The sequence below is a fragment of the Protopterus annectens genome, chromosome 1.part0 (genome assembly GCF_019279795.1).
Source record: "Protopterus annectens isolate FY-2018-M chromosome 1.part0, PAN1.0, whole genome shotgun sequence".
NCBI classification, from domain to species: domain Eukaryota; kingdom Metazoa; phylum Chordata; order Ceratodontiformes; family Protopteridae; genus Protopterus; species Protopterus annectens.
Genome location: NC_056725.1, coordinates 1875635602 through 1875660560, shown reverse-complemented (window position 1 = coordinate 1875660560; position 24959 = coordinate 1875635602). Strand labels below are relative to the sequence as shown.

At 40.4% G+C, this 24959-nt stretch overlaps 1 protein-coding gene across 1 annotated transcript in view; it reads left to right on the top strand.

Moving 5' to 3' along the window:
* The first annotated feature begins 951 nt into the window (after window positions 1-951).
* Window positions 952-24959, top strand: part of NIPBL (NIPBL cohesin loading factor) — a 4951262-nt gene continuing 4927254 nt past the window's right edge. Inside the window, exon 1 of the mRNA XM_044076429.1 lies at window positions 952-6594. The gene's annotated coding sequence lies outside the window, so the exon portion shown is untranslated. The remainder of the gene's footprint in view (window positions 6595-24959) is intronic.

Here is a 24959-nt window from a genome sequence, read left to right as displayed (position 1 = left end):
TAATCCCAGCTCATTTGCATACAGATCCTTGCACATAACCTGGATACTTCACTATTCCAGGGCCTGCTTCCTTAGCTACCACTGAAATCTATCATTGTACATACTGCATGCATGGCACTATAATGTATTATTCCCACATCTTATTTTTAGTTTTTAAACATTTAAATTTTTTTGCATAACGGCATGTTTGCGTGTTGCTGTGCGCCACGCAAAAATAATATGGGTATTAAAAATATATTATTTTCCATTACTTTTTGGACTCACATGGCATAGTTTTGCACATATCTGTGCCTACCATGACATGTTTGACCTTCTAATTGGGCTTTTACAGCCCCTGTGCAATTTTTACATTTTTGTACATGGTTATTTTCCATGTAAACTCCTGACACCAACAAAGGTTCTGCACAGATACCCATATGCTTCCTGGATCACAGAGCACCCTCAAGTGCATGAATTTCACCTGCTTCTGGGGTGATGTACATGCCACGGAAATTTCTGTGTCCTCATGCTCGTGTACGGCCCTCTGCTCTGTTTACTGGATTGCACGGCTACCCGTTTCTGCGTTACAGCCGTGCCACTCTGCCTGTACAGAAAATCACTCCATGTAAGCTTTACTGAATTCCCCCCACAGTCATAAAATACTGGGATTTGCAAGCAAAAATTACAGCAATGTGGAAGAGAGATACTCAGACAGTTCCAACAACAGTAGGAGTAACAGGTTTAACAAAAAAGACTTTACAATCATACATAACTGTGCTGCCAATACATGTAACCTTATATGAATTACAGAAGGACACAGTTCTGGGCACGGTGCTGAAAACAGCACTCTTGGTCAACATCAAAGACTGAAACAATAGTAATTTCATGAACTCTGATCATACCCTGGCAAGGGAATTGTGTCCATGCCTATCATGGCATTTGAAACCTAAAACACTTGGAGAAATTAAAAATAAAATGCATTATTATAAATGTAATGCTTAACGCTTATGCTTTCAGACTGAAATAACTGCTTCAGTGCAAAAAAAAAAAATCTTCTGTTATTTTCAGTTAATTGTGGTCATCAAACTATAGTGTAATGAACTGAAAAGTTGCACCCTCTATTTTAAGCAGCAATCACAGCCTACTAGCTTGTTGATCAAACTACAATGTGACAAACTGAAAAAATGCAATTATAAATTTACGCTATAGTCACAGCTTGTTAATAGTGACGAATGCCGGTTACATTTTTTTTGATATGTAGATATAACAGGATGGCATGGGATAACACTAGCTCCATATTTTAAGCTGTGGGACAAAACATATTGGAGCAAGCCAGTCAACGCTGTTGGCAACAAAGGCCTATATACCATTAAGAAGGCAGATGATTTTGCCAAGTTAAAAAATATAAAGAAGAGTTATATGGACATGCAGAATAACATAAAATGTCTAAATATAGACAAACAGATCTGCTTCTCCAAATACACATATCTATGTAAATAAACATGCACACTACCTCCACAAATTGCCAGTGCTTGACTGTCAACACCTTAGATGTCAAATTGTGATCAAATAAAGAATTACTGCATTAACATATTTTAACTTCTTTTGTGCAAACACAAAATGGCTATGAACAGCGAGATGTGATAAGTTGCTTTCATACACAAGCATCCTGCACCCCCAAAGTTGTCACGTTCAATTTACAGAACTGAGATTTAATTGTGATGAAGAATGAAAGAAGATATGGTCACAGTACTGCATTTCAACTCAATGACAGACAAAATCATTGCAACTTCACTCCATGCATAAATAGGAGCTACACCAATGAAAGTTTTACTGTGGTAACATCATCTGTTTTCAAATACAGCCTGGACACACACAACACAAGGAAGCCACTCTACCCCAATGATGTCTGCTAGTGACGAAATGTAAAACAATCATGGCCACATTAATATTTTCATCATGCTGCTCTCATACAGTAGTACTGACCCAATGACAAGACAATCAATGACTGCTTACTTACTTGGTAAATGAGTTCATTGCTTTTAGCCAGGAAACCACAATTATTTGTCTAAAAAACTACATCTTCAAGCTCTTCTAAATTATGATTCTTAACCTGAAACTGTGTATACACTTATATATTTTATTAATGTCCATTTGTCAATTGATGCCACTTTATTTATTTTGGAAATCTCAGTAATTCCTACTTCTAAATCATGTCATCAAAGTAAGTGGCATGATGATATGGTTACAGGAGGTTCTACACTTGCACACAGCAAATATGCAAAAAAGTTAACGTTTGATTTATTTCTGTAAAAAACAAATATGCTTTTAACTGCTTTCTATATACTCCATGATTAGAATGTATTCTTTGTACATGACATTTGTTGTGTGGCTCATTTAATCAATAATCTATGATAATGGTATATCAAGATTTACCCATGGTTGGTGTGGTTTGATCAGGAAGATGAAGGTGAGTAAGCAAAGCCAGCCATGGGCAAATCCTGATATACCAACAAACAGGAGTGGATTACTGCTTTTATGCTATGACATAATTTAAGAAAGAAATTATTTACCTTTCTTAAATAATGTCTCGTAGAACAGCATTTCAGTCTTCTTCCACTTTGTCTTTTGTGGGATGCTGTACTGCGCATGCATGTGGGACTTGTGTCTCCACACTCGCATAGTACATCAGTGCAGGACAAGCAATGGAGAAAAGTGAATCACTGTTATGTTTTTTAATGTTTAAAAAAAATCAGGATTTTACAAGGGACAGAGATGAAATGCAAGGAAAATCGTGTATGCTTCTGTTTCTTTCATTTTGCAGAACACACCTAATTTTTCTTGCATTTTGTTGCCCCCCCCAGCAAATGCCAAAGGAATGCTTGGCTGCTCAATGACTCTTCAGCGGATGGACTTTTTCTACTGGTAAATGTTTAATTTACAATGGGCACTCTGGTCAGGCTGTCCAATCAGTGTGCTCAATTTTGAAAAGCAATGAGAAATCACTGTATAAACAACAATGTGTACATTGCTTTGTACATGATTTAAGTTGCCGGCTTCTATGAATGCAGTGAAAACATGTTCACAGAAATAGTAGCTGTAATGTTCTTAGGTAATCCTTAGCAGACTCTGACGTTGACAAATCACTGCTCTACAATCTCATTTCCTTTTTGGTTCATATATTGAGAAATATTAAAAAATTTAGGTAAGGAGACTAGACTATAACTCTGCTCAAACAAATCGTGAATACTGCCAAATTTACTTTTCAAAGCAGTGTCAATAATAAGCCCAACATTTTCATTTAAAAGTATGCAAAGCAGAGTTAAAAATTCAAACAAAGGAAGAAGTTCCAGAAAATTAAGCTGAAGTCCGAGAGTTGCCAATTTCAAATGTAGAGTTCCTTTTGTGGTATGATCCTGTTTCCCACATTTTCATTTTAATAAATAAATGCTTCTAAAACCTATTTTCCTGTTCTGGTCCTTGAACCAAACACTAATTTTCAATAAACTGGGTAGCTGTAACTGCAAATCAATATGTAAGACAGAGAATATATAGCAAGGTTATGCAACAAAAATATTTCAGAATTAATTTCAGGTTCTATCGAAACTACCATTAAACAGTAGCGGCTCTGCCCTTGTTATATTTGTACATAAGTGGTTTGGACAGCTTTCCTGCAAGAAAAAAAAAAGATTAAAAAAGAAACTGGTTTTTATTCCAACATTTTTTCTTGTTACAAAAATGATTGTAAATTGAGCCCACTTCTGGATATGTCCAATGTTAACATTTTCACTAAGACAAAATATTCAAGATGTTAACCATTCAGGCTTTATTTTCTTTGCTACTTCAAGGAGCTTGGATGGTAAATCTGGACTTGCCATCATCACAGTATGATAAGGAAGTCTTACATGAAATAATGTGGACTTCTTATAGAGAATTCGTGCACTCAGTTCATATTCTTAATGTATTGCCTTATTATTGTTACCAGTGTTTACTAAATGCCTTTTACAAGTTCTGGCTTGTCTCAGAATTGAGGAGGTCCACATATACCCATACCTGGATGTTTGATTACTACCAGTTCTGTTTTGGATCTTTTCACAAGTATCAGCAAAGGCATTTCTCCTTCCAACAGCCTTGGTTTGATGCTCAGACTAGAAAAGACAGAATTATCACCACCTCAGATATGGTGTTTTTCTATGCCACTATAAATAAAATTTCACATATATTTTTTTCTCACTTGTATAACACAATCACGTGTTGCAGATCTTAAAGACAGTTGTTCGATACTGCTCTTCCCTTTTGTTATTTTTATGTCATCAAATGGATTTCATAACTTCAGATTAATCCATGAATCTCCAGCTTACGTTCTTTGTGTACATCAGTCCTAGTTTGGGGAATAAATCTATAAAAATGAAAAATACAGTGGAGCTGTTCCTTTGGACAACTTTAAAAGCACATCAGTATGAAGGGATGTTGACCATCTACTTAGAACCAAAGTCTTTTAAATCCAGTTTCTGTCCTAAAATCGGGTCCTTTCTGAGCTAACACAGATAGCAACAGATTGATGTGGTAACTGAACAACCAAGGACAAGCTCACGCCTGTCCTATGAAGAGGTTACCCTTACGTGTTCAGTCTTTTGGAGTGACGGTTTTAAGTTATATATAGCTGCAGTCATAATGTAAAAGGCTACAAACTTCTCTCAGTAAAAATAGTTCACTTTTTTTACTAATGGAATCTCAACAGTGTTGTTTTCTCAGTGCAAACTAAGGTGAGGACAGGGCAATCAAAAATAAACATTTTATATTGCATGATCACCATACCACTCGACCTCTTAGTGCAAAAAATCTGGACAAAGCCGGACAAAATGGGGGGAGGGTCAAAGTACCAAAATAGGGGCATATGTTAAGCTACGGCAACCATTTTTCCTTAGTGTAGTAAATTATTTGTCAGGGGTCAGACTAAGAAGCTCACTTCATACTAATGTACTCATTAACTAAACCTTCTGCATTTTGTATGTATGTGCGTATGTGTACACACACACACACATCGTTTCCATGTGCGGCATGTAGTTACCATTGGCAACAGATATCTCTATTGGTTCCAATATTTACAAAAAAAAAACTTTCCCTGAAGGTCTGGGAAGACGAGCTGCAGCAAGCACATCTCAGTAAGCACTCTCAGAGAGGCTCCTCTCAAAACAGCCGAGCTCTAGCGGTTATCTTACACAGCAGCTTTCATCCGCAGCCTTCCTCAGCCCGGTGCTTGTAATATAATGAAAAAGAAGAGGATTACTGAATCGTTTCTGTGGGCTGTGTGTACTGGTATGACTGCCCATATATATAAATCCAGTGTCCTGCAAGTATTCACAATATTGGCAACGACGTTCTCTGAAAATACATCTTGCAGGCAGCCGTTCTCTAGTGCTTATATTAACTAAAAAGTGTTATCATTCTAACACTGATCCCTGCAATTACTTCAGCGAATGAAAACTACAAAAGAACAACTTTCCCTAAAGATCAGAAAACTGTGGGAGCAGGTACGTCTCCATAAGCTGCAGAAGCCGGCTTCACTACGATGTCGATCTCCAGCGCTTACTGTTCTTGTTTTTCTCATTCAGTACGTGAAAAAGATGTGCGCTATCGCCACCGCCCACAAATACTTCTAGTGCCCACACAACCCCAAATCCCTTAAGATAGTGCGACTTTGCTCCATTTCAGTTTTTGAGTACAGGCTGCTGTCACTGACCGTCATCTTCTGTCCTAATTATGAAAATAATGAATGCAGTTATTATATAAGCAAATGTATTATTAAAATTAATAATAATTAAAAATAGGAATAAGAGCGAGAAGCTTTTAAAACTAGAAAGAGCTACTGCTGCTAACTTGGAGTTTTCCTAAAAGAAGCCAAAGAGGTCTGGGACATGGTTCATAAAGAAAGAAAGAGAGATGTGGGCAGGCACTGACCGTGATGTCACAAAGTGGGTGGTAACGTTTACATTTCGGTTCGAGGTAACTAACTTCCTTTAGAAGTCCTGTGATGTCCCTTTAATAAACGAATCGGAAATCCATTAACCTGATCAGACTGAAAGGAGCTGGTGTTGTACCTTTTTATCTCAGTATACTTTCCACCGTCTCATCCCTTCCTGTTGGTACCTCCTTTAGACTTTCACACTGACAGAGGCAGAAGCGCGAGTCGCGCAGTAGAGGTTGTTGGTGTTTGGCGCCGGTGGAGGGAGTAATTCCTGCAGCTTTACTTCCGGTCGGCATTTTGTTCAGTGGAAGAGCAAGTGAGAAACAAGAAAACCATACAGACGAACGGACTACATTTTTAATAATTTCTGCAGAATCTTGTATTCCCACAGCCCATGTATTTATTTGTCAGACGTCTTCATGGTTTCGATCTTCTCAATGTTGTTATAATGGTGCTGGACCGAGTGACGGAGCAGCTTTCCCAGTAACCCTTTGCTTCTACATGTTTGCTGCACTGAGACGGAAGAAGAGTGAACCCTCCCGACCTGGATTATTGTTGTTGTATTATTTTTCCATGGCCACTCTGGATAAACTGTGAGGAAGAGTTATTAGCAAGACCGCACACGACTGAAGCCCCGATTTGCTGAGGTAAACGTTGCCGAGTGTGTTTCTTTGTAGGTAGATCAGGTGACCTGGGCAGCGAGGCGCCGCCGCTGCCGTTCCAAGGGGGTGGGGGGGGAGTTTGTTTTTTTTTTTTTTTTTTTTTGAGCTTGTTCCTGTTCACTAATTGAGAAACACGGTCTGTGGAGGCGCGCAGGCCACGGCTGGGTTCCTTACCGCCAACCCGCGGATGAAAAGTCTCGGGACAGGCCGCAGCAGGCCGATTACTGTGGAACAATACCACTTTGGGGGTGGGGGTTCCTTAAAGTTCCACAGCTTTGTAATTTTCTGTGGTGGGCAGACTGTTTGGGAGACTAAAACTTAACAGAAGTGTGTGGAGAGTTTCACTTGTACAAAAGCCATAGACAAGTTACTTTTTTGCAGTGTCTCAGTTTTGTAATGAAAGAGTAGAATGTTTTTCTTATGTTGAGTAAATTGGATCGTAAAAAAGATGCTTGGTGGGCACTGCTGCTTTAAGGTGAAAATTAGCAAAATGCTAAACTGATTTTGTGATTATTAGAATGGTTTTATGTTATGGTGATGGAAGCAAGGTTATAATTGGTGGATGAAAGGAAAAAGTCGCGTAGCGTTTAGTTTGACTGTTGGGTTGACAGCAAAACATTGTGACAGAAATTGTCTGGTGGTTTCGTGTGAGTATAAATAAGTCAAAGCGTGTGTTTTGTGTGCGAATGATGGAAGTATTTGATATCACGGGGAAGAGTCTGTTGACTACTAGTTGTATGTAGAACTGGCAGGTGTTTTCACTTATGGTTTGCAGGAGCAGATGGCTGATTTATTTACATTTAGCAAGAAGCGCGTTTCCGAAACGCGACTGAGCAACGTAGTATGACGAGTTAAGACACCAATTGGAGCAGGAAATAGGTCACACTTGAACTGTGGAGTAGTATTTTTGAACTTCCGTGCACTTTTTATCCCAGTGATTTAACATCAGAAAAACAATGCAAATATGTTTACTAGCAGTGAATGCTAAATCCGTTAGGCATGCATTGCAGTTTTTAAAACATCACAATGAATTTAGGGTTGCACCGTTTAAATGATTAGAACAAATTGGTTGTGAAGATCTGCGAGGAATGCATTCTTTACTTAGTATTGTGGCAAATGACTTTATTTTCGATGTTTTGCTTTTCACTCGTTTTCTGATTGTGTACTGTCTTCATGAAAAGCGAGTAAGATGCTGCTTTCATTATCGTAAACCAACGGTCCGGCATTAATGTTCGAATATTGTGGATGTTTGTTTGTGTCTGGAGGATTTTCCCGGAAAAGACTTTCACAAAAGACATATCCATGTGAATAGCAGGTCATGGGTAGTATTCTGGGCTGTTGTGCTTGAAGCTGACAAGTGAGGATGAGTCTGATGAGATGGTCTTGTCCATTCTGCTCTATTTTTTAGTCCATGATGTATATCTGCTGTTGTGATCCTTGATAATCACTGATGGAATGTATTAAGCAAATAAGATCGGTGTAAGGAACTGTTACTGTTATTTTGTTACTAATTTTTTGAAGGCTGGTACTGCGCTGCTGAACACGCTTGGAGACTTCGTTTTTGCAAAATGTGTTAGACTTTGTGTGACAGCTGTCGCTTAGATAATTATTTCTGTCTTTGTGGAGAGGAATGAATGCATATATTGTTAACATTGTATAACTTTTAAAGTGCCGCAGTGCACGTTGTCGCTAATTTCACAAACTTCTGTTTAGCCCTTGTTACCAGAACTATTCCCGTGGTTTCGGTGAAATTCACTTCGTTTACGAACTGGAGAGAAATGTATGTTTTTACAGCGCACATTTTGGATTCATTGTGCATGCTTTTAAATGGCTGCTGTACCATGTACTCACTGTGTGGTGTTGTGTTTTTTTTTTTGTGTGTGTGGATTTCTGTGCATTGTTTATACTTGTTTGCTATCTATTGTGCACATTGTTGGTTTTCCAGGCACGGTATGATCGCATCCTTGAGAAACCGATTGTCAGCAGTCAGCTCGATAGCTCTGTAAAGTGATACATGTACTAGAAGTGTAGTATGTATCCCGTGTAGATTGCCATATTATTTGTGCTCGGTAGTTGTACTACAAGTCTCGGCATATTATTTGTGCTCGGTAGTTGTACTACAAGTCTCGGCATATTGTATACTCGCATTCCACTTGGTGATTATCTTTTTATTAAGAGTGTAGCTGACGTAGAATCCTGGGTGCTGGTAGAGCTTCCAAAAATTAGGGAGACAACCTGGCCCTTGTGGAAAAAACACCTAATGATACATTTTTAGGATAGCCCTTAATTTCCTTAAGAAGATAAGCCTTTTAGGGAGCAAACATCCATCTATTTGGGTTAAATGTACTCGATTACTTTGTAATCCAAGAAGGTTTTGGAGGGTGATGGATATTTGTGCTCTGACACCATTTACTTCCTTCTTAGTTATTACTAAAGATAACGAACTTGAGTAGTCATCCTGACTTTGAATCTGGATCCATGTTTTTATTTAGGTTCATAGGTTTATACTAGGCTATCTGCCCTAAGGCATTTATAAGCCTAGCCCAAATTTTTGTGGCTTACGCCACCCCTTATATGGAAAAATACTGTGCCCATTAGTTTGTTGTGCCTCTGTCCAGCAGTGACACAGAGATGATTCCCGGGGTAAACCTACAATCTCCCATCCACAGGTCTAGATTTCTCTTGAACAGAGTCAGCGAGGTGCTCTGCCTCACATGGGCCGGGATTTTATTCCACAGCATAGGGAGTCTCTGAGTGATAAATCTATCCCTCCAGCACGTCCTATTTATATCCGTGCTAAGGTTTAAGTCGCTTGCTCTAGTGGTTTTGGTGGATTTGGATTTTTTGAGGTGGAGCATGTCCATTTTTTTGTTACTCCATTTTTGTCTTTATGGGAAAAGGTTTGTCTTTCTGTTTTCTGTATGCACCATATTGCAGTGCTGTTGCCAGAGCTATTTCTTCTCTTCTTGATAGACTACTTGAAACTGGCTGCCTCTTTGGCTGCAGCGTCCTTTCCAAATACAATCATGGATTTTGCGTTCTAAGTGTAGCAATCTGTTTCTTCTCCTTAACTGATGTAATTGCAGTGGATGATGTTTTGGTCACTGGTGCCCTTTTTTGAATTTACATGAGTTTTTTTTTTTATTCTGGTCAGTCAGGTTTTTTTTTTTTTTTTTTTTTTACTTTGTAGTTATTTAAGTTAAAGGGGTTTCTAAACTCGGTCAGTTATTCACATTGTGAAGTGGAACAGAGGCTTAAGTGCTGGTATCCAATTTGTCATATAGTGCACCTGTGTGAACCAGACGTCATGGTGCAGAGGTAAGAGAGGGTGACTTCTGCTTCTCTGTATCATGAGGTAGGTTGGTGTTTGTTGGTACAAGGCTGCTGATCAGCCCTGAATATGGTAGTGGGATAAATTGGGTGGCAATGTACCTGTGCTTGAGCCACTGTTTTACTATTACAGGTACGAGTACCTGAGATTGGGTTCCTTGGTAAATATATTGCCCCATGCAGTCAGCTGTGGTGTGGAATGAAATACAAGAGTTTGTACATACGATGTAAAATGTATTTACAAAAAGAGTTAGGACAACATATAACTGAGAAGAAGTTGTACAATGGTCTTTTAACTACAATGCGGAGCTCCTAAGGTCCTCCTCTTTCTTGCTGCACATTAGGGGGCATCACTGAAAGAAGCAGTGCAGTGTGCCAACTTTTTGTGAGGTAAACCATTACACCATCTCCCAACCCTTTTAGTTCAGTACTTCAAATTAAGCCTCGTCCGTGTTTAAAGGGTGGAGCTGTGAACTGCTGGATGTTTCTGCCATTCTCGTCCTTCTCCTCGAACTCCAGCCATTGGCTTCCTTTTTAGATGTATAGTTTGGTGGTGTTTTTTTAAGCTGATAGGAAGTTACTAGGCTGTGATGGCCTTAGGGTCCTTACAAGCCTAGCCAAGTTCTCCCTTATTTCCAGTCTGCACCTATTGCCCCTGCCCAAGAAGGACAGGGGTGACCCCCCCCCCCATGGTGAATTTAATGGTCACCCATTCAGTCGTCCAGATTGCTTTTGAAGGGGGCCAACGAAGTTCTCTGTTTTGACATGAAGTGGGAGTCTGTTCCAAAGGTATGGTGACCTCTGGGAGACTGATCTGTCCCTTCAGCAGGTTCATGTCACATACCAGATTAAGGTCGCGTGACCCATGTGCCATTTGCCTTGCGGATATGCAACATTTCCATTAAAGCCGGGTCAAAGATTGCTTTGCTTTGTATGCAAGACAGCGATAGTTTGAGTAGTTTGTGTGAAACCGAATAAAGTGGCAATAATTTCAAACAATCCACATAGGACAGATGCTGAAGGCCTTTTTCTTGTGAGGAACCTTTGTGGTCACCCCAGTTGCAAGTGCATGGAAAGGTACATACCAAAAGGGGCATTGCATTCAATTATTGGCATCATGTGGGAAGAGTACGGGGGGGGGGAGGTTATAATTTTTTTTTTTTCTGGATGCAGTACCCTTATGAGATGAGCAATATAGAATGCCCTTCTTATCTCTGTGGAGACAGGTAAGGTTGCTGTCAACCTGTATGCCTTGGTCTCTTACCGCTGTGTTTGTACTTAAGGTGTTGCTCTTGATGTGGTAGTAAGCAGAAACATTGCCCTTACCAAAAAAAGATGATAAACTTAATGCAAAATAATGTTTTAAGGCCATGACGTTTGACACCAGTCATTTAAGACCCTCTTGAAGGATGTAGACATCATTTGACGATTCTATGACCACTGCCAGTTTGCAGTCATCAGTAAAGTTTGTCAGCCACAGTCCTTTGCTTTTGGTTTGTAGTTTGGAGAAATAGATTCCAAACAGTAGAGGTCCCAGGACTGATCCCTGTGGAACACCACTGGTTACAGGTCTGCTCTTAGCGGTGGATTCCCCTATTTTCACTATATGGGTTCTATCAGTGAGCCAGTTGGTGACCCATCTTACTCGCGATGTAAAGGTTGATTCCTAGTTGTGTTTTTATTTTTATTTCACCAAATCTTTTGGGTTTTATACCATGACTGGAATTGACCCCATTCTTAAGTCAAAGTATGACTAAAGTTCATGAAATTAGTATCGTTTCAGTCTTTGATGTCAGCCAGAAGTGCTCTTTGCAGCTCCCGCAATGTGCCCAGTAATGAGGGCTCCTGCAATTCATAAGGAGTTACATGTGTTGGTAACGTATCTAGATATGATTGTAGAGTCTTTTTTTGTAATATGCATTGCTCCTACTTTTCTTGGGACTGTCTGGGTGTCATTCTTTCACATTGCTTGTGTTTCTGCTTACAAATCCTGATGTTTTATGACTTTCTGTACACAAGGCACTGCAGTGACTGTGTGTAGCAATTTCAATGATTAATGCTATTTTCATGGAGCACTAAATCTGGCTTTCTTGCATCTGTCTTTTGAACTGTTATAAAAGAAATTGCTGTTCTTCCATAGAGAGGAGAGACCATAGGAGTTAAAATCAGTAAAGGCTGCAGTAATGCAGATGAAACCTGTATACGTTTTTTATTGAATAAGCATATAAAATAACACCAAACAGACCGGTCGGGTAAATGCTTTTGGCAAAAAGCCGCCTTCATTTTCGTTACAAGCCATTAACGCAGCTGAAGTTAAGTAAAATGCAAAGACCAATCAAATCACTTCCTGGGTTTTCTGCCCTTCAGTAGGGGTTTTAAAGGGACCAAACCATTTAAACCAGGTTTCGTAGCGGCTCGTAAGTCCGCTATCCATTTTGTTCCTGTTATTTCAGTTTTATTAATAGTATCTCTTACTCTGGCAGTAGTATTCACTTTTTCTAGACATGAAAACAGAAACTTGTGTGGGATTTGTCTGTATATGGTTAGCTAGAGCGTTGGTTTTCACATTCAATCTAATGTCACTGTGATTACTTCGAATCCTTTAAGTAACCTATTTGTCTTACTTACATAAAATGCGAAACTGCTATTACATCTAGCCCCATATATCAGATCTTTAGTTTTGCAGTCCACATAAGCATTCATTCCATACTGTCGTTTGTTTACAGGATGTCGAAAGAACTGATGTCATCTGTATATGAACATGCCTTACATCTGTGACTGGGAAAGGTACCGGTCTTAATACTTTGATTCTTCCTAACAGGATTTTTATGTCATAGGAGTCTCTTCATATTAAGTTTATTTTTAAAGGCGAATCTAGGAGTTTCACCTACTATTGAGTTTGTGATCATCTGTCATTAAAATTTTCCAATTCTCCTTTATAACTTGACAAACAGATGAAATGTCATTGCTATATGTCAGTGTGCATCTGATTCCAGTCTGTCTCCTTGGAACAGATTTGATCCCTTTATCCTGTCTAAAAAATATGGTTTTCCTGTCGTAACCCTCCAGTGTTGCACTTTGCTGTCTATAATGTTTCACTCTGGTAACCACAAGCTAACAGATTGTCTCGTATAGTGTCACATTCCTTGTGTTGCTCATCCCCTGTGCATAACAGAGATGCACTTGGGTACTGTCCTTTCACTGTATGTGAGTAAACATGACTGGGATGCATGCTTGTCCTGTATAAGACATGATTGCGCCAACATTTCTTTCCTGTAGGTCCTTGTATTAAAATTTCCTTCCTCAGGTGAGGTCACTACATCTAGAACTTCAATCTCCTTATCGGAGTAATGTATGTCATTACTATGTGTATCAAAGATATGGTCTTTCTCCCATAGACCCATTACCAAATTGGCATAGGTGTTGGCACATGGAGTACCCATGGCAATGCCCCATTTCTGCCAAAGATATTTATTTCTGTTTACAAAAATATTGTTCTTTAGTATATATAATATGTAATGAACATATTTTCATAACAGAATTTCTATCAAAGGTCTGATAAGTATCCTGACCACAGCCATCTTATTTGGTATGGCCGTCAGCAAGCTTTTAACATCTAGGGTCACCATCAAGAGATTTTGTCTGTCTTCTAGGTTTGATATCGACCCATGTAGTGATTGTAAAAAAAATGTGTTGTATCTTTTAATCTTCATCTGGTCTTATATGTGGATGGAAATAGACTCCGTAAGCCATCCTCTTCCTGATACTATTAAGCACACAGGTGGATTACTTGGGTCTTTATGTATTTTCGGAAGTCCACTAATCATTGGAATGTCTGGATGTTCTACTCTCATGTCATCATACAACTCTTACGATAACAGTCTAGTCCTATACGAATCATAGAGAGCATCACCAACTCTTTTTGTTAAAAGTTCTTTATTTTCTATTTATTTAATTTAGAGTAAGTGCTGTCATCTGTTACATTGCTTCCATCTTCTCATTATACTGTCGTGTGTCTGTCGCCACAATTGCGCCTCTTATCTGCCGGCCTGATGATGAGATTCTCGTTCTTAATGAGGTCAAATAGAGCTTCTCTCCTTTTGAATATTCAAGTTGTAATATTTCCTTATACTAATTCCATCAGAATGTAGCTATCTACACCATTCTCACAGGCTCTGAGAAAAGGTTTCTACAACCGGATGTGATGATGGTATATACGCAGTCTGCTTCTTAAACTTCTGAACATCATCTTCATATTGGCATATTCCAAATTCATGTCTTAGGTTGATATGCCTTTCAGAGTATTTCAAATATAAGATAAATTCACTCAGCTTTGAGTCTAAAGGTAGAATAAATGCTAAACCTCCAAGTAAAGTCATTTGTGATGTTGATGAGTTGAATGCTTTTGAACTGTTTGGTAATGGGTGATCCCTTGTGATGTAGACTTCATCTTTTTCTGTGATGCTTTGTGGTGCATGTTTTCAGTGTTTTCCAGCTACTTCAGTATTATAATGTGTGTGCAATCTCCAGTGCAACAGTTTTGCCACATTATTATGCCTTTTAATATACAGTCCTTCTGCCATTGGTATATCTCAGCTAACAACAAGGTGTGCAACTGTTTCCAGTTCTGTTTTACAAAACCTATATTTGTCTGTTTCTCCCACATGTTCAATGGACTTTATAAACCAGCGTGTACATGGTTCATTGTCTTGGGCCAATAATATTAACCTTTCATCTTTTGGTTTGAATTTGCCTCTTCTTAACTACTCATGTGTTTAATCTTGCTCAACGTGAGGTTCTTCCAAGAGTTTTTTTGTACTTGCAGCAATATTTATCTATTTTCCAACTTTCTTGTCTTCTCATCTGATCCTTCACCTTGTATTCTTTCTTTTGTTTTTTTGGCACCTTTTAGTTGCTGCCTGATTGATTTTGATTTTTTTTTTTTTTATCTACTTCTGGTTTGATTTCCATTCCTGGTCGATGCTGATGTGCTTCTGCTAGACCTTGGAAGGGAAGTCATCTTAGACCTTGGAAGGGAAGTCATCTTGGATTTATTCTCCTCTTGTTTCAAAACTTTCACTATGTTTGGGTCTTGTGAGGTCAGCGGATGTGTGTGCAGTCTCACTGTTGCAGATCTATACATGTAATCGGAGTCAAGGAGGCCTATACCCCCTTTTGAAATGGGGAACATGTAATCTTGGTATGCACTAATTTTTTTATAAATCATTTGAGGATGAAGCATCCTTATTTTCCTGTCTAGTCTATCCAACAACTTTATTTTTTTGGGGGGGCAGTCACTCACTCCAAAACTGTAAGTTAGGACAGGAAGAGCAAATTGGTTTACAGCTTGACTTTTGTTCCTAGATATAAATGCTGCTTTCATTATTTATTTGTTTTCTAAAATATTCTTTACTAAGTTTTATTTGCATTTGTTCATGTTTTTATTGTTGATCCTTCCATCAATTCCCAAATATTTATACACTCCCTCTTGCTCAAGTTATTTTATATCATATTCTTGTCCCAAACTGATGTTTTCTTGGTGCTGCATCTTTCCTGTTTTTAAAAGTTGCTTTTGTACATTTATCAAGACCAAATTACATTCTTATATTATCTGAAAAAGTTTTGACTACTGCTGCTGTGCTTTCAGTTCCTCATCTGATGAGCTATACAGTTTTAAATCATCGGCAAAGATAAGTTTAGAAGTCTTTACACTTGTTGCTTTCTGGGAGCCAAATTATAGCCATAACCTAATCTAAGCAGACAGCTTAATGGTTTAAGGGCAAAGCAAAAGAGCAGTGGTGACAGTCACCCCGGAATTATCCCCCTTTGGATATGTTTCATAGTTTAGTACTAGGCTATCTGCCCTGGGGCATTTGTAAGCCTAGCCATAGTGATGTGGCTTTCGCCACCCCATGAAATGGTACTAAAATGCACAGAATAGATTTAGAATACTGTGCCTCTGTCTAGTAGTGACACAGTGAAGGTCCCCTTATATAATATAATTAGTTTACTGTGCCCCTGTCTAGTAGTGACACAGATGTGACCCCTGGGGTAAACTTACGATCTCCCATCCACTCATCAAGATTTCTCTTGAAGAGAGTCAGTGAGGGGCTCTGCCTAACTTGAACTGGGATCTTGTTCCAGAGCATGGGAAGCCTCTGGGTTATGAATCTATCCCTCCAGCATGTCCTATTCATACTTGTGCTGAGGTTTAAGTCTTTAGCTCTCGTGGTTCTGATGGATTTGGATTTTTTGAGGTGGAGCATGTCCATCAGTTCCTGATTGGACACGGCCTTGTACGTCAGGCAGAGATCACCTCTGAGCAGGCGGTATGCTATTGAATAGAGCTGGAGTTTCTTTAGTCTGGCAGAATACGACCTATGTTGGAGACCCTTGATCCTCTTGGTGAGGTACTTTTGTGGTCTAACCAGCTGTTGCAAATGCCGGGTGAGGTACATACCAAATGGGGCATTGTACTCAATCATGGGTCTGATGAGGGAGGAGTATAGGGGTACAATGACATCCTTGGATCTGGATGTGAATCCCTTCATGATAAGGTGGGCAGGGTAGAATTTTTTTTAACCACTTTGGCAACGTGGGTGTCAAATGAGAGGTCGCTGTCGACTTGGGTCTCTGATTACTTTTTCCGTACTCAGTGGGTTGTTGTCTGTGTGATAATTTGTGGGTACTTTGTTTTTCCCAAAGGGGATGGCTATACATTTTTTGGCATTTAGTTGAAGGCCATGACTCCGGCACCAGTTGTCCGTTTCTGTGAGGCCTTTTTGTAGGATGTATGTGTCCGCTGGTGTATCGACTATGGCGCCCGGTTTGCAGTCATCTGCGAACTTTGTCAGCCACAACCCTCCCATGTTTGCTTTAACATCTGAGAAATAAATGCCGAACAAGAGGGGTCCCAGGACAGATCCCTGTGGGACATCACTTGTGACTGGCTTTGAGTCTGACATTGCTCCAGCGATTTTAACTTCATGGGTTCTGTCCTTTAGCCAGTTTGCAACCCATCTAGTGACATAAGGGTTTACATTTAAGCTGTTGAGCTTATCTATGATGCCTGAGTGGGGTATTGTGTCGAAGGCCTTAGCCAAGTCCAGGTAGGCTGTATGGACTGCTTTGCCCTCATCAATGGCTCTAGTGACTGTTTCGAAAAAGTCAACCAGGTTCAAAAGGCAGGATCTGCCCTTTACAAAGCCGAACTGGGTGGGGTCAAGTGTCTGTAGGTCCCCAATGTCTCTGTTTATGAGTTCCATAATGATTCTTTCCATAGCTTTGCAGACCAGGCTGGTTAAGCTTATGGGGCGGTAGTGCCCAGGGTCTGTAGAGGTACCCCCTTTGTGGAGTGGGACCACTGTTGCTGTACGCCAGTGTTCAGGTACATATCCTGTAGTAAGGCTAAGGTTAAATAGCATTTTTATGTGCGGGTTTAGCTTCTCTTTGAGTTCACTTAGCACACAACCAGGGATACCGTCAGGTCCCATTGATGCTGTGTTTTTAGCTTTGCTGAGGGCGGCTCTCACCTGGACATCAGAGATGACAGGGAGATTACATTCAGCTGGGATAAGTATTTCTTCTTTTGGGGGTGAGGGAGGAGAGAAATTTGCACTGAACCTGTCAGCCAGAATGTTGGCAATATCTGCGGGTTCAGTGTATTTTTTGTTGTTGTGAACTAACTCTGAGCATATCTGAGGGTTTCTAACATAGCTGAAGATGGCTTTGTGGTTATCTTTAGTGTCCTTAGCGATTTTTCTCTCAAAGTTGGCCTTGGATGTTTTTATGAGAGAACGTAGTTTTCTGCTAGTGTTGATCAGAGATGTCTTCCCTTTATGGGATTTTACTCTGTCGTGCAGTAGCTTCCTTCTTTTGTTATACAATTTGTTTATGGCTGAGGTCCACCAGACAGGACGCTTGCCTTTGGTGGAGAGGGACTTGGATTTATTTGGGATTGCATGATCCATGCATTCTTGGAGATGTCCATAGAAAGCATTTGTGAAGGATTCAGCATTGTGGGATGTGGTATCCACTGGCCCAGTGGGCTTAAAGGATACCATCTCAGTCTTAAGAAGAGTGAAGTCTGCTTTTTAGAAGTTTTTCACTGTGGTCTTTTGTGTTGGGGGTGGAGGTGGGATATGTATATCCAGGGTGATTAGTTTGTGGTCATATCTCACTAGTGAGGGGTATACCTCCGGTGTGGAGCATTTTGTCCCCATGTTTGTGATGATCAGGTCTAGTATGTTATCTCCCCTAGTGGGAGAGGTGACTAGTTGTTCCAGTGCATTTGAATTTATGAATTCCAGGAACCTTTGGGCTAGGGTGTTAGGGCTAGAATAATGTACCCAGTCTATGTTAGGGTAGTTGAAGTCTCCCAGTATGATGGTATTTTGCAATACATTCATATCCTCCAATGTCTTCAGGAAGGCTGAGTGGGTTTCCTGAGATTGGGAGGGTGGTCTGTAACATGCTACCAGTTGTATAGCAGTTTTGCCTATGGTTAGTTGCACCTGTATGGTCTCCGATGCTTCATGTGTTGCTACTAACCTGGAGGTGTGGGTGTCCTTGATGAATATGGACACTCCCCCTCCCTTTGTGGTTCGGCCCGGGTTTTGGTGCCGAAAAGCATAATATGAGGTATAGCCTGGTAGCGCTGGGGTGCTCTCAGTAGCCTTGAACCAGGTTTCAGTTACTGCTCAGACGTCTATGTTCTCCATACTGAGGAGTGCATCGAGTGCCTGCATCTTGAGATTTAGACTTCTGGCGTTGAGCAGCATTACCCTTATTTTTTTTCCATTTTTGTTTTCTAAGGAGGTGGGTTTGTCTTTTGAGCCTTGCCTAAAAAAGGCACTATGGGGGTGGCAAGAGCCGTAGCCAATATCCGGAAGCCCAGTGGTGACAGGTGCAAGCCTTCCCTTGCAAAGCAGCGTGGCTTGTCCAACATGTCATCCCAGGCAGACAGACATTGGATCCCCTTAGAATTCCCCTTAGAATAACACCAGTACTTGAACCAATTATTAAAGCTGATCATCTTGTCTTTGTATTGTGGCATCATTCTTGGTGAGGGCAAGATGCTGCTCAGGGTCATACCAACCTGGGCTACATAATCAGAGAGCTCCTCTGTCTCTCTTCATGTAGTCCAGGGAGGTACGTCTCAGGTCATTCATGCCAGCATGGACAATGACGGAGTCTTATTTGTACTTGCTTTGGAGTGACTGAGTGCATGTGTTATGTGGCGAATCCTAGCTCCTGATAGGCAGCTCACAGTCACCCTCTCCTTGTTCAGCCTGGTAAGCGGGACATCAGTGTGTCTGACTATAGAGTCACCTATTACTAGTGTATCAGGCATGGTGTTTGGCCTTAAGGGCTGTGATTGATTGACACACTGATTTATTGAAGTATGTGTTGCATGTGTTTTGTTTTGAGGTGGTGGATTTTTGGATGTCTGCTTTGGGAGCCTCTGTTGTTTTGGTAAGTTTTTATTAGAGCCCCTGAGTATGTCTTTGTGTTTGGTTTGCAGTTGTGGTAGGTCTATGTGGGACTGGGTTTGTTGTGTGTGTGGTTACCATCTCCTCCTGTCTGGTCATGCCAGCCCTGAGTTGAGAGAGTTCAGCCTCCAGTTTGGCTATATAGTTGCATCTCTCACATGTATTTGTGTTTGTTGGGAGGAGGAGAGGGTTGTCTGTGTACATGAGAAAATTGTAGCATTGTCTCAAGATACCCAGATTAACCAGCTGAACTGGAGAGGATGCCAGTAATCTACCACTCGACATGCTAAAACAGTATAAGGGAGTGCTGTGCCTTTAAGGGAAGTGGGATATTCACAGGGGTGGTAGGTGGATGTAGTGCTTTACTTAGTATGAGAGTGCTTACTTAGAGAAGTTTTGAGAACAAGTGCTAGGCTTATAATGTAGCGAGTAGTCTGATTATACTAAGAGTAGAGCTTCCTTAAGGGAAAATTTGAAGAGCAGACTTGGCGGAGCCAGAAGAAGTTTAACTGGCTATGCGCATAATCACGCAAACGCTGAGTTTAAACGGGGAACTTCAAAAGAGCTACAAATGGTCCAAAACAACCAATTACTACAACTCTTGTGCTGAGGTCACTTCCTACAGGGACAGGTAGGCTGCTCAAGGCTCCCCACTCCCACTGGTGAGCAAAGAAACTTCCTTCTATCCAAGTAAGGTAATGGACAACACAGGAACTACACCACAGCCCAGAATACAGCAAAGCCTGTAAACTGGTCTAAACTAGTCGAGGAGAGGCAGGAAAACAAGGATTATTATTTTTGTTTTTTTTTTTTTTTTTTTGTTGTTGTTTTTAGATAGAAACACACACAAAATGCAGAAACAGTAATAAGTCAGTTACACAGGCTAGCACACTTTAGTGGGCAGCGTCAACAGTTGAATTAAATTTATTTTATTTGACATTTGTTGACTGGGATAGTCCAACTGGGACAGAGCCCTTTTTCAGCGGAGGCCCGGGGAGAAAAGCTCCAGTATACAGTAGAATAATACAAGAATTCAAATATTCTGCTATTTACACAATAAGCGGCAGAAGAATGCAAAAGTAGTAGAACACAAATTTTGCTAAATACAAAAATTAGAGTAATGATAGTTAATTGCATATAAATAGGGAGACCAGTGAGAGTTTTAACACAGATAAAGTTAGATGGCAGCTTAAAGAGCAGATGAAGGGTAGTTGATGGTGATTGTAAGTAGGTTAAGTGGGGGTGGGATTTGGGGAGGGGGTTGCAGAGTTAGTGAAGAGTAGTGATAATTAGTTGATAGGATTTGTGTGTTGGCAATAGTGAGGGTCGTAGTATGAAATAGGTAGCCTGTGAGGAGTTGAGAGGTTTTATATATACTGTCAAGAGTTTAGTAGGAGAGAGCAGGTCATGAGGTAAAAAGGTAAGGGGTGGCAGGAAGTTGTGTGCGGGAAGAGAGTGGTTTGATAGGTAATAGGGAGGATGAGATTGGTAGTAGGCTGATGAAGGGAAGGTGAGAGAGGTGTGAAGAGAACAATATGTGTACTAGGTTAAGGTGGGGTTACAGGGGCAAGTAGTGAGGTGGGTAAGGTAGTGTTTAAGAGAGATTTTGAAAGTATGAGTCTGGGGTAGGCTTCTTAGAGTCGAGGGAAGCTTGTTCCAGAGGATGGCTGGAGCTGTATAAGTTCTGTCCTGCACATTTGATAGGTTTGTAGATTTGTAGCAGATGTTGATCTGAGCTCTTTAATGATAGAGTGGGAGTATAGAGGGAGATTAGTGAAGAGAGACTAAGGCAGGAAGATGATTTGAGAATGGAGGGGATAATGAGAAGTTGGGTATATTTGAAGTTGTTTGGAAACTCAAGCCAGTGTAGTGACTTGAGGGCCAGACAGTGATAAGATTTGGGTGGTAAGTTTGCAGCAAATATAGCCACTTTGTTATATGTAGATTAAAGTTTGGAGAGAAGTATAAACTGAAGGTTAGTATAGATGTTTGCACTATAAAAGATGTTTGGGAGGAGATTGGCATTGGCAAGGGTTATTCTAGTTTTCAGAAGTGAGAAATTTTGTATTTCCTTAAAGAAGACCAACTGAAATTTGACCTTCGCGTACATCCCAGTATAATGTAAACCTGTCAAAAGCTTGGTCATCTATGATTACTCCATGGAGCTTGGTATGGGTTTCTGGAGCTATTATAGTGTTGAGTGAAGAGATGGTGAAGGAGGATTTGAGGGAGGTGGGATTTTGGGAGAAAGAGTAGCAGTTTTTTTGGGTCAAGTATGAGAAGGTGTTCAGTTAGCCAAGTTTCAGTGTGGTTAAAAAATGTTTGTGTGAGGGTTTGTAGTTAGTTTGGATTATCGGCTGTAGGTATAATGCTAGTCATCCGCGTACTGTATGAGGGATGACTGGGGACAGGAGTTGTGGAGTTCATTAGTAAAGATGTTAAAACGGAGGGGTCCAAGGATGGAGCCCTGTGGAACACCTGTGTTAATGCAGAGAGCCATTTGAGAGATTGGTGCCAGTCTGAAAGGTAGCTGCTAAACCAATAAATAGTTGTTGGGGAAGGTTAAGTTGAGAAAGTTTTGAGATAAGGATTGAATAAGAGACTGTCAAAAGCTTTGGACAGATCTAAGAATTGAATAAGAGACTGTCAAAAGCTTTGGACAGATCTAAGAATAGACAAGTGAGTTTGTTATTGTGTCTGGCTTGGGAGATGGTGTTGGTGAAAGAAATGAGAGCAGTGGACTTGCTGTGGTGTGGATGAAAGCCATGTTGGGTAGGGGTGATCAGATTGTGTTGTAGGAGGTGGGCCATGATTTGGTTGTGCACACAGTGTTCAAAGACTTTGGAGAGGGGATTTAAGTATAGCAATAGGTCGGAAGTTTGAGAGTTCTAAGGAATTGTCACTTTTGTTTATAGGAATTGTATAGAATGTTTTCCAAAGAGTTGGAACAGTTGATTCTGTGATAGAATGGTTAGTTAGGATGGAAACTGGGTAAGCTATGGATGGTGCAGCGTGCTTTAGGAAAAGAGATGATAGGTTGTCTGCTGATGAGGAGCAGGGTTTGAGCTTGAGGGTTTTTTTAATGTAGCTAGTAGGGACTGTCTTTAGGGAGATGAGGAAGTTAACCTGAAGTGGTGTGTGTGGGGGGTGGGGTAGGGGAGAATAGTGCATTAGTAGACTTATTGTATTGATAAAATAGTTAAAGGAGGAGGCAGTTTCGAGGGGTGTTATTGGGGCAAGGGTTGGGTGTTGATGGGTTATCTGGGTGGACAATTTGGTTAATAGTGCTCCAGAACATTTTAGGGGTACTGGATTGTGATGACTGAGGCTGGTGATTTAGAAAAATCTTTTTACCATGATTAGTTTGTATTTTAGGGAGATTTCGGAGTTCCCTGTAGGTTTGGAAATGGCATGGAGATTTATGTTTGGACCAGAGTTTCCACGCAGAGTCTCTCTTGCATAAGAGTATGAGTTACGTGTGTTAGCCAGGGGGGTTATGGGATTTGACTCTGACAGTGTGTGGAGGGGCAAGGGAGTTGTGTATGTTGAGAAAGAGCTGTCTTAACGTTCTAAAGAAGAGAGTGTGGATGTTTAGTGAGAGAGCAGGCTAGCATAGTACAGCGGGACAGGTTTAAAGTGTGAGACTAGGTGTGTAGATCAGAGAAGACTGAATGGGAGTCAGAAGGGTTAGGGAGTGAAGATAGTGGGGTTAGCAAGGGAAAAGCAGTTAAGTAATAAGTAGAGAGTAGATAAGGTCAGTAAGGAGGATAAGTAAGTGCTGAGAACTGTGAGGGAGGCTTGTTTGGTTACAGGAGTGACTGGGATGGGGGGAGGCAGAGGCCTGTTCAGGGGTGTGCAGGTGGCCTTACAAACACCAAAGATAAATACAGCTGGAAATATTTATCTACTGCACATACTCCACTGAGGTGGAAGAGTGTAGAGTTGAGTCTTGTAACATTTTAAGCAGAACTTCTTTACCAGTGGGAGATTGGGGGGGGGGGGGGTGATAACTTGCTTTGCCAATAGTGAGCAGGGAAGGCTTCCAACCTAAACAAGAGATGGAAAATGCAGGCAAATGTAAGTATATGAGGAATAAAGATGCAGAGGAGGAGAAGGGGGAGGAGTCAGCAATGGAGGTTGAGGTAATTCAGGAGAACAAGGTGGAGGGGGGGGGTAGTCAGAAACTAGATGGAGATAGATTAGTAGGAAGGGTTGGAGGAAAGCAGGAGTGGAGAGAGGTTAGCTGGAGAAAGTAGACGAGGCACAGTATTCATCCAAGGCAGTACAGATCAACAACAAAATCCACTTTAAATTGTTGCTATCAAATATAGAACAGTTCCAATCACAGCAAGTACAGTATCAATACCATGCAAGGACTATAGCCACTGCTATGAGGTGCAACCTTACAAGGAAAGTACAATACATGCAGATAGCTTTAATTAAGAGGTATGGTGTCTGTCTTAACAAGGACGAGAAATCCGCATTGCCGCTTCGTGTAGAAATGTGCACGCTATCATGGCTGTTGTAAAGGTGCCGTACACATGATAGAACAATATAAACTTTAGGGGCTGTTCAAAATGTTAGTTGAAAAACTGTTACAAAATACAACAGTAATGCATGTGTGAATGGAGCAGCTGCTGAACATGAGAATGTGGTAAACACATGAACTAAATCTCTGGAATAATAATTTGTTCTCTCTCATGACTTGGCTGCAAAGTGGTTTGCCACTGTTTCGTGGTCGCTGTTATCTAATTTGTGTAGGGTGTATCTTGTATATTTTTAAGCACTTATTTATCCATGAATGTGGGGTGCTGTCACATGCTTTTTTATAGTCAATCCATTCCTTACTTAAGATTTTTCCCCTTTTTACAGTTCTCCACTATGACTTTATTTAACAACAAATGACCCTTTGTTCTATTGCCGTAATTGAGTTTTTTCGAAATGACTGTAAACTGTGATGGCATCTGTTCCAGCGTATAGTTTATACATCATTGGGAGGCAAGTTATTGGCCTGTAATTTTTAGGGTAACTTGCAGGTTCACCCTTAAGTAGGAGCATTGTTTTTCTTGTTAATCAGGTTGGTGTCTTTTCAGGGTGCTCATATAAATAGTTCTTACTCATGGCTAAATACTCATGCAAAGATGTTAATACGTTTAATCAGAAGTTGGGTACTGTATCTGGGCCTGGAGTTTTCTAGTTAGCTGCTTTTCTTAACTTTGTTTCAATCTGTTTGGCTGTTACTTCATCCCATTTCATATCCTGTACCTTTGAACTTCTTGTTCTTTGCTACTTCTATCCATTTAGCATCTTTGTGTTCCACAGGATCTTTGTAACTATTTCTCCAAAATGTGTGTTTTCCAGTTCTCTGTAAATCTGTTTTTGTACTTTTCCTTTATATTTATCTGCGTATTTTCAGTTTATTTGTGATGGTGCATGATAAATCCTGATCCACATTATAATACTGCACATTGTTTTTATCACATCTGTCTTTGGGTATTTTTTGTTGATCTGTTCCCTCTTCTATACTCT